Source organism: Eublepharis macularius, chromosome 13 (assembly GCF_028583425.1).
Source record: "Eublepharis macularius isolate TG4126 chromosome 13, MPM_Emac_v1.0, whole genome shotgun sequence".
Taxonomy (NCBI): Eukaryota; Metazoa; Chordata; class Lepidosauria; order Squamata; family Eublepharidae; genus Eublepharis; species Eublepharis macularius.
This window is the reverse complement of record NC_072802.1, coordinates 56099191-56109997: the sequence shown is the minus strand read 5'-3', so window position 1 is coordinate 56109997 and position 10807 is coordinate 56099191.

Below are 10807 nucleotides of genomic sequence, written 5' to 3'. Positions count from 1 at the left end.
TGGGGTGGGGGTGGGGGCGCTACTGCTTACAGACGACTTTTCTCTTGAGCTCTGCTTTTTCAGAAAAAGGGTTTATTATGGGCAAAAACTTACATGTCTTCAAAGGCCAGTGGGTTTTCTTTCTGCAACAGTTTTGCAGGGTGTTTGGCTAGATAGTGGAATTTTAAGAATTCAAAGGGTGGAAAACATTCAGTGCTGAATGGATGCTGCTCAGCTATTTTAAACCATCCTTGAATTTTCATGTAGTTTTATCGACACCCTGTCTAGGGTTGCCAACCTCCAGGTGCAGTCTAAAGATCTCCCAGAATTGCAATTGATCTCCTGAGCACAAAGCCCAGTACCCCTGGAGAAAATGGCTGCTCTAGAGGGTGGACTGTATGGCTCTATAGCTATGCTAAGTTCCCTCCCCTCTCTACGCCCCACCCTTCCCAGCCTCCACCTCCTAAATCTCCAAGAATTTCCCAACCTCGAGTTGACAACTCTAAACTTCACAGTGTAATCCCTAAATAGAATTAGAATGTTCAATGGAATCAGAAGGGCGGGGCTTTTTTTCTGGGAAAAGAGGTGGTAGAACTCAGGACCGCACAATGATGTCACTTTGGGTCAGCTGGAACAAGGGGGGGGAGTTTTTAAAAGTTTAAATCGCCCTCTGGGAAAGTGGTCACATGGCCGGTGGCCCTGCCCCCTGATCTTCAGACAGAGGGGAGTTTAGATTGCCCTCCGTGCCAGTGGAGGCCAGGGAGCCTTCAAAGATGAAGGCTCACAAATGTTTAGGTGTTTCCCAGTCCTGCTCCACAAGGCTGCCAGGAAGTGATAACCCTCTGTCCTTCTCTCCCTGACAAGTTCACCATCCCTCTTTCAACCTCTCCCTCTCTGGAACCTCTCAGACCCCTCCCAACAACCTCTCCTGTCCTGTCTGTCCCATCCTTTCCACAAAGGCAGGAAGGTGGGTCATGTCAGCTGCCAGCGCCGCAGAGAGCAATCTAAACTCCCCTCTGTCTGGAGATCAGAGGGCGGGGCCACCAGCCATGTGACCATTTTCAAGAGGTACCAGAACTCCGTTCCACCGCATTCCTGCTGAAAAAAAGCCCTACAGAAGGGTATAATTGCTTGGGATTACACTCTGAGTTACTTATACAACCTTCAGCTGCATTTCAGTGGCCCAAATCCTGCCTTGGCAGATCAGCTCAGCAATCTTTCTTAGCCCTGCCTCTGTCTCTAAGAAGGACCCTATTAAAATCCCCTCAAATATTCACCAGTGTGCAGTAAGGGAAACCATTCATGCTGCAGCAACTGGATATTAGTACTATTCTTCCAAACCTAGATATATGAAAGGATGGGGCTGGGGAAAGGAAAAATTAGGGGTGGGGGGCTTATTTGCCAGGTTTCTTTCCTTGTTTTTCCAATGGAAAAAGACATTTAGGGAAGTTCTTTGCGTCCCCCCATTATGGAGGAAGGTGGGGTATAAATATTGAAATAAATGGTCAACGTAAGTAATATGAAGATTTTTATATAAGACAATATTCAGCATAAGATGATGACTCTTATTGAAACTGTAGACATACAACATATTTTCAAGGATATGTTTGCTGGTTAAATGAGATTAATATTGTTCACAATTAACTTGCTATAATGTTAATATAATGTTGAAGATTTCAATGTTTTCAAGTTAAAGTTAATATCCAAATATGCCATTAGTCCTATAGTGATTCTATAAGCCAAATAACACACTTTCTTTTCTTTACTACAAAATTTCATTTTTCTATTTTCAACAACTTTCGTTTTTTCCTACTTTCATGCAGCAGAAATTAATGTGTATGTACAAAGTAGCAGGTTTCACTCTCACATATTAGATATATTCATCACGTTGCTTGTAGAAAACCAAGGATCCTAAGGACATTTTGCTGGGCGTAAGCTCTATGGAATAAAAAGGGCTTACAGCTGAGCAGACCTGCTTAGAATTGCTCCCTAAAGCATCTATAATTTTAAATTTCAAAAGTGAAACAAACAGTACAATGTTACATGCTATGTTATAAAAGATGTGATTTATGTAGCTTAAGCAGTAAAACGCATTTAAATTTTGATAAGAAAGTATTGCATATATTTTTCATTTCCCCCAAACACTCCATTCTGCACCTGCAAAAAACCCTTTTATTCAGTGGCTTACAATTTAGTGAGAATTTTACATCACCATGCAAGTAGTCAGCAATAAAAATCCATGGTTCAGTTCTCTAAAACATGTGGAGCTTTTCCCCCCACTATAAAGAGCTTTCTTTGGCGATCTTGCACTCTGTTTGTGGTACTCCCCAGTCTGGATTATGTGGCTTGACAGGTGGCAGTCTTCACTTTGGGAATCATTCAGGTCTGAGTCTGTCCCTTCCAACCTTCAAGATTCAAAGAACTTCAAGCACAAATCAGTGTTACAAGTAAATTTTCTCCACTCTCAACAGTGGAGGATTTTGTCTCCCTCCTCTGAGATCAGACTTGATCGTTGTGAAACCAGAGTGGGCTACCGTACCAAGTGCCACAGTAATACTCAGCCTCGTCTTCAACCTGGACATTAGCGATGGTCAAATATCCAATGTTCCCACAGGTAGAACCGCTGAACCGATCTGGGATCCCTTCTCCCCGCGTGCTGGTACCATAGAGCACAAAACGAGGGGCCTTGCCAGGTCTCTGTTGATACCAAGAAATTACACCAGTGTTGCCACTGACCAAGCATGATAATATAGCTGTTTCTCCCTGGGACACAGAGACCAAGGCAGGCTGAGTCAACGTTGCCTGGGAACTGACACCTTTCCAAAAACGAAAAAAAATGAAAATAATACTTAGATTTTAATTCTGTATTCTCAAGTACCTCAAAAGCATTGGATCCCTATTATAAACCAACAATATAAATGTCTTTTCTAGATAATTTGTAGGCTTATGTGCATCAAATAAGTTCTCCACATCCTTACCTGGGCAGTAACTGAGAACTGCAAGGGAAAACAGGGCCCAACCCATGGTGAGCTCTCTAAAGGAGAATGACTTTCTGAAAAAAGCAGATCGCTAGCTGAGACCTTCCTCCTCCTTTCTGAAGCCTTCCACAGCCCCCAGTACATCCACATGCAAATTTGTTTTATGGTCACTGGCTCTGCTAGAATTTCACTTCTTCATTCAGAATATGTGACACTGAACACAGGGCAAAGAAGATTTCTAAACAATAAATAAAGAGACACTTTGGCCAGGATAAAAATGCAGCAGCAGAGGAAGGCAAGTAAGGGAAAGGGGGGAAAGATGTTTTCTCCAGTAAGGTGTAAAGTCACAAGCACTTAAGTTTAGCCTTGGAAGTGCCACTTAAGAATATCCTAAAATGAGACCTGGAGAGGAGGAGAGCTAGTTTGAAGCCAATTAGGCAGGATACGCTGGCCTTTATTCAAGAAATAGGAAAAGAAACACAGAATCAGGGCTTTTTTCCAGCAGGAACACGGTGGAATGGAGTTCTGGCACCTCTTTAAAATGGTCACATGGCCGATGGCCCCGCCCCCTGATCTCCAATTGCCCTCAGCGCTGCTGTGCGGAAGGCAATCTAAACTCCCCTCTGTCTGGAGATCAGGGGGTGGGGCCACTGGCCATGTGGTCACCAAGGGCGTTCCACCACTGAGTTCCGCCACCTCTTTTCCCAGAAAAAAAGCCCTGCACAGAATCCATCTAAAGTGTCATTCTAAGTTCAGTTAGACCCTTTGGTGTCAGGACAGGAGGATTAGAAAGCCCTTTGGGTCATCCACTGTGCCCAGGCTGCAATGCATTCAGATCTAAGCCAAACCAGTCACAGACTATATTACAGGGCAGAGAAAGTTGTTTCCATTACAACTCACTATGCAAGAGTGAGCTGAAAAACCACAGAGAGAACCCATGTCTATTAAACTTTCTCTTGCATCACTTCACACCACAGGTGTGTCTGCCCATGTGGGGAGACTGTGCCAACAGCTCCCCCTAAAGGTTAGAGCTAAGATAGTCACCATCACATAGAATTCTTACAATCTTTAAAAGGAGTGATACAGCATTTTTCATTCCCATTTATTTCAAAGGGAGAATTAAACAGATGTTTCACATCCTTCCACTAGAACCACTGAAAAGAAAAGAAAAACCCTTCATTTTAGGGCATCTTGCACACCCTGACATTTTGAAAATTTATTTACTGGGGCTACGTACCAGAATTAGTTTATAGTTTAACAACTGAGTATGAACCCTGAGTTGGATATTTGTACTATGATGCAAAAAAAATAATAATTTGTTTTTAATGTTAATAACATCAAGTTTTATCCAGCTATCCCCTGGATGCTCAAATCGTTGCCAAATATTATCGAGAATTTGGCTGGCTTTATCATTGAACAGGTGTTTAGTACTTTGGCAAAAAGTTTATGATGTTCACCAGTAGCTGCAGATGATACCCTTAAGAGGCCATTCTTTGGCAGCAGTAGGCTGAAGCAGTGCCTGCTTGTCCCCTCTTGTGTCCTTCTAGACCTGTAGGTGAAAAAGGCATTACAAAAGGCACCATATAAATCTTCAGTGCTCTGTCTCTGTAGTACAGTCCCTCAAATTTCATGATGTTCAGGAGTATGTGAGGAGTGTAACAATTCTATTTCACTATCTGGCTTGCACTTGACATTGATGATATTTTATTTTGGCCTTTGACATTTCACAGTCAATATTCAACGTTATTTGATAGGTGATGCGTAACACTGTTTGACTCGATGGTAATAACTGTTACAAAGTACATAAATATTTGACAGATAACATGGCAAAGGGGCCCTGACTGGAAGCGCTTTAAGATATTTCTGACTGGATACCTGCAGAAATTAAAACAATTACAAGGTCCCAAGTTCTAATGTACTTACGTTTTTAATTCTAAGTTAAAATTTCACATCCAAAATTCAACGAAAAATCAGAATTTGGAGTGGCTTTTCTAATATTGTTCTGAATATCTGCTAGGCCTAACCGCATCCCTCCCTGTCTCTCAGCCTTAACTTGAGGCCTTATACACTGCATGAGAAACAGAGAGTTTGCCTTCTGATGCATGAGGAGAGGGAAACAGTGGAAACAGTGGAGGGTTTTTGTCTCACTTCCCCACCTGAATGAGTGGCTGTGGTTAGTGCTCCCAGTCCACAAAGCACAGTAATAATCAGCTTCATCTTCTCCCAGGGCCCTGGTGATTGTCAAGGACATCATATTCCCAGACCTCGACCCACTGAAACGGTCCGGGATGCCAGGCAATCGGCTGCTGGTGCTGTGCATAAGAGCTCGTGGTTCTTGTCCCAGTCTCTGTTGAACCCACCGAGGATAATTGCCATCAGAGATGGTTCCACTACTAAATTTGCAAGACAGGGTGACAGTCCCCCCTAGAGAGACAGTCTCTGAAGTCTTCAGGGACTGCAGTTGCTGGAAACTTGGACCTGAAAGAAAGCACAGGGTGATGCAGCAATTTCACAAAGGGCAAGGTCAAATACTGGCACAGCTGGCGATCAAGATTAGGAAGTACTACTGGGTTTCCTTTAAGTATGATTTATTTCATTCAGCCAAGGAATTATTCTCACCAATACAGACAAGGATTGCAAGGAGAAGCAGGGCCTGCGCCATTGCAGAGAAACCTGATCAGTCAAATCAGCAGGATGGATCTCTGATCGTCATCCTTTTGTTCTCTCTTAAGTTCCCCAGATCAAGAGCACATCCCCTTCATGCAAACGAAGTGCTCATTAACTGCTGTTCCCTGGCACAAGTCAGGCTTCAGAACAAGCAGTGGGCTAGGGGCTGTACTGTGATGGACAGTATTCACAGCTGGCTATTAAGAGTAGGAAGTATTTCTTATTTCATTCATCAAAGCAATTATTCTCACCAAAACAGGCAAATATTGCAAGGAGAAGCAGAGCTTGAGCCATTGCAGAGGAACCTAATCAGTCAAATCAGCAGGTTTCTAGTTGGCTTCCTCCCATTCTCTCTTAAATCCCTGAGATCAAGAAAGCATCCCTTTTATGCAAAAGAGGTGCTCTTTAACTGCTGTTCCCTGGCACAGGTCAGGCTTCAGCTCAAGCAGTGGGTCAGGGGCTGTACTGTGATGGACAGCATGCATTCTGGTGAAATAAGCTAAGGCACCAAGTTATAACATCATCACCTGAAGCAAACATTTTTGTCACAAGGAAGCTGATACTTCAGCAGCTACCCTGTTTCTTAAAAACAAGGGTTTAGCGGTACCCAGTCCAGGGTACCACCTTTCCCCAAGGGTTAAGCACAACTCAGGTCCACGGGTTCAGACAATTAAACCACGAGGCCTGGAGGAATTCAGGATTCTGGAAGCATGGCTTCCCCCCTCCACACACACACCATGGAAGAAAAGCTCTCTAGCTTGGGAACAAATGGCTTCTGCTCTCTCCTCCTCTTCACTTTACAGGCAGAGGAATTACACCTGCTGTTTGGAATAGTTGGTCAATTCATTTTTAAGTCATATGAATAGGATGGGATCCCATGCAAAACTTGCAGGCAGCATTTATTCCCACAATGTCTGCCTCCTTTTTTTCTGGCATAGCAGAAATTCAACAGGCAATGCTTCTCCTGGCATGAGGAAGGTATAGTGAAGGAGGCTGTTTTCCTGTTAAATTTCTGCCTGGTGCTCTACAGAAAAAGCCTCAGTAGCCTTATCAAAGGAAATGCAGTGGCTGTCTACTTTTAGAGATTCTAGGCCAGCCCACTTTATGGACACCATGGTTTGGGAACCAGAGTTCCAGTCACATATCGAGAACACAAGAGTTGCGTGTCTCTCCTTTTATTAATTTTTCAGCCTAAATTGAAAATCCTTGAAGAACAACACCTTTTCTCCTGGGAGGAAACAACAGCAGATGCAGCGGGCATTTTTCTCACACTAAATTCAGCTGCCAGCCTCCAGGGGAGGCCTGGAGAGCTTCTGGGATTGCAAACAATGTCCTGATTACAGAGATCAGTTTCCCTGAAAAAATGGCTGCTATGGATGGTGAACTCAATGGCATTATACATCTCTAAGGACCCTCCTCTTCCCAAACCCCATCCTCCACCCACCCCAAATCACCAGAAGTTTCCCTACCTAGAGCTGGCAAATCAAGTGTCACCGCAGTCTGTCGCAGCTACAAAAAGCAGCCTTGCTGCAGTTTCCAGCTAACAGTTCTGTCATGGTTCACACACAAAAAGAGTTAAGAAAAGTAGAGACTATTTCTCTTCTTCATCTGGCTGTTCACACAACGCAATCCTAGTCAGTTTTGTCTTTTTGCCAGGATCTCGGTGATGGTCAGAAACATTGTGTTATCTAACAGACAAAGGAATTTGGAAATCACAGGTAGAGTTGGCAGGTGTTCAGTTTTCACCAGGAAAGTCTGGTATTTGAGGGGACTGTCTGGGGGAAATGTTCCCCAAATACTGGACACCTGGCCCAGCCCCTTTCCCTCCCCTGTCACCCAGCATGTCCACCCAGTCTCTGCAGCCACGCAGTGCTGCCAGCAGCCTAGGGAAGTGGCAGCCAGCCTGGGTGCCCAGAAGTGGGTCATCGTGATGATGTCACTTCCAGCAGTGATGTCACCGCACCAGCCAGGAGCATGTGCGTGCTTGCGCAAACGATTGTTAAAACAAAAAAGGGGTCGTCCACACACTCCTGCCTGGGGTGCAGTATTATTCTGGACCCCACCTGGCAACCCTAGTCACAGGTGACATTTGAAGACATTTCAGATCTGATGTCTTCAGAAATCAAACCATTAAGAGGTCCCAATAGGTTTAATGCACTCAGGGTTTTTTTCCTTCTAAGGGTAAATTTCACATTCAGGAAATAATTAGACAGTGGAGTAGCTGTTCTAATATTTCTCTGAAATATTAGGCCCTAATTGCCGTCCTCCCTGTCTCTCAGACTTCACTCAAGATCTCATTCACTGACAGGGAAGACCAGGGCTTTTTTTCAACTGGAACGCAGTGGAATGGAGTTCCAGAACCTCTTCAAAATGGTCACATGGCTGGTGGACCCACCCCCTGATCTCCAGACAGAGGGGAGTTTAGATTGCCCTCCACGCCACCAACTCTGTCTGGAGATGAGGGAGCGGGACTACCGGCCATGTGACCATTTTCTCCACGGGCAACCCACTGAGTTCCACCACCTCTTTTCCCAGAAAAAAAGCCCTGGGGAAGACAGTCTAATATAAGCAGTTCAACTTCTATTAATGCATAAGGACAGCAAAAGGAAACAGTGGAGGGTTTTTGTCTCACTTCCCCATCTGAATGAGTGACTGTGTACAGGACTCCCTGTCCACACAGCACAGTAGTAATCAGCTTCATCTTCTGCCAGGACTCCGCGGAGTGTCAGGGACATCGTGTTCCCAGATCTTGACCCACTAAAACGGTCCGGGATGCCAGGCAGTCTGCCGCTAGTGTTGATTATGATAGTTCGTGGAGCTTTCCCAAGACTCTGTTGGACCCACCGAGGATAATTGCCATCCGAGATGGTTCCACTGGCATATCTACAAGACAGGGTGACGGTCCCCCCTACAGACACAGTCTCTGAAGGCTTCAGGGACTGCAGTTGCTGGAAACTAGGACCTGAAAGAAAGTACAGAGTGTTGCATCCATTGCAAATATCAATTAGCTAGCTAACAATTAAGACTTCTTTGAAGTATTTCTGCATTTCCTTCAAGGATGTTTTAGTTCATTCACCAAATGCATTGTTCTCACCAATACAGACAAGAATTGCGAGGAGAAGCAGGGCCTGAGCCATTGCAGAGAAACCTGAGGAGTCAAATCTCTGATTGGCTTCCTCGTTCTCTCTTAAACTCCTAAGGTTAAAAGAGCATCTCCTTCATGCAAATGATGTGCTCATTAACTACTGTTCCCTGGCTATATAGAACAAGTAGTGAGAAAGAGGCTGTGCCCTGTTGGTCAAAAGGGTCTTGTCTCAGAGCTCTGGAACTTCAGCGCCATTAAAGACGGCATCAGTTACAAAACCTGCTTGAGCTAGAACAGGGGGCTTCAGAGGTGGGAGAAGCTCTCAAATTAAGGGAGAACTGTCCAGAACGCAGATCAGAAATGTGGTTTCAGTCCCAGGGGTTGCATATGCAAAACTATGCTTCTGTGCATGTGGTTGTCCCTTACTACTGCCTAACCGCATCTAGCCATCACATATAAGGGGTCAGAGATGTTAAACATCTTCTGAACTTCACCCCCTGGATTTCTCATTTTATAAATTAAGTTCTGTCTAAGAAGTATAAAATAAACAGGAACAAAATAAAGCCCTCCAATTCAGTGTCCTCGGTTGCTGGGTCACAGGTTGGAGGTCACTGTTTTACTTCGAAATGTTGCAATTGGGAGATAACCATGACTTCTCCCACCTCCTTTTCTTATACTTCCATTATCCACCCTTTCCAGCATGCTGTGAGAAAGGATGAAGGAAAGGATGGGGAGGGGAAATGGATGAATCTGTGGCTGTCTCAACCCTCACTGCAGTGTCAGATTTAAAGAAAAAGGGATTCCCCCCCCCCCACCAGGTTGTCCTCATCAACCTGGTCTGTCCATCCCCTAGGATGGTTGCTTTCCCCCAGCAGTTTATGAATGCCGATCGTCTGGAACAGATAATGGACAGGACCAGTGTTAGCCTTCTTATTGGAGAATATCATTGCCACAATGGGGAAATCTTTTTAAAAAATTGTATTAGGCATGTGCCTAAGTGGTAAATGCATGGCTTTTAAAGGGGAAAGGGGGAGAAAATAAACAAGCATATTTTCAAGAGGTGTGTAATTCGAACTGGCATGGGATGAGGGGCACATTGCATTGGTTCCATGGGTGATGATGACCAATAAGCGCTTGAACAGCATTTTAAAAAGAAATTTCCATTAGATGAAATCAGTTCGCAGGCTCAGCTACTCAGGTGATCTTTGAGCACGACGGGAAGCAACATGACATCACAATCATGTGCCATCAGAATCTCATGACAGGAAGAGGTGGAGTCTTGTCTGTGTGAAAACGGAATCTTCTCCACCACTGAATATCACGTTTTCTCACGCGAGTTTTGCGCGACGTCATGCGACGTCGCGCAAAACTCGCGTGAGAAAACGCGATATTTCGCGTTTTCCCCGCAACGTGGCGCGACGTTCCGGGGGCCAGTAAGCCGTCTGGAAACGGCCCTTGTCATGCACTTCCGCTCTCAACAGATGCATACTAGCAGCAGGGCCTTTCAAAAAAGCTGCAGAAAAAAAATGGTGGCTTATTTGGGGCTCACATGCCAGAAGGTAGAGGTCAACAACTCGCTTGATGGGTTAAAGATCATTGATGTAGCCCACTGTAATGACCAGCTCAAAGCCACCCAGTGAACTTCATGGGGGAATAATGATTCAAACTTGCGTCTCCGTTCTCATGCAGCACTCTATAACCTCTGGACTACACTCACTTTCTTTAATGGACTAAGAAATCTGGGATCAGGGAACCTATAGGACAATCTGCTCCTGTACAACAATAAAATGTGTCATAGTTCAATTGTTCTATAATAGGAATGTAAAGGCGATTGCCCCAAATGCCTGTTTGCATGACAAAAGCCCCTCCTCTGCTCTTTTTCCTCTGCATGAACAGCAGGAGGGTTAACATGGAAGGACTGGAACTCTAAGATCTTTTCAAGCATCGCTATGAATATTCTCTAAGACTTTCCAGGGGACGGGGAACAGAATTCACCCTGTGTTAACTTAAGATATACAGTTCCCTCTCCATGGACAACTAAGGAAGGTTTTTAATCGCAAGCCTGCCCATGGAGTACACCTCTCTATTGCCTTTCTGT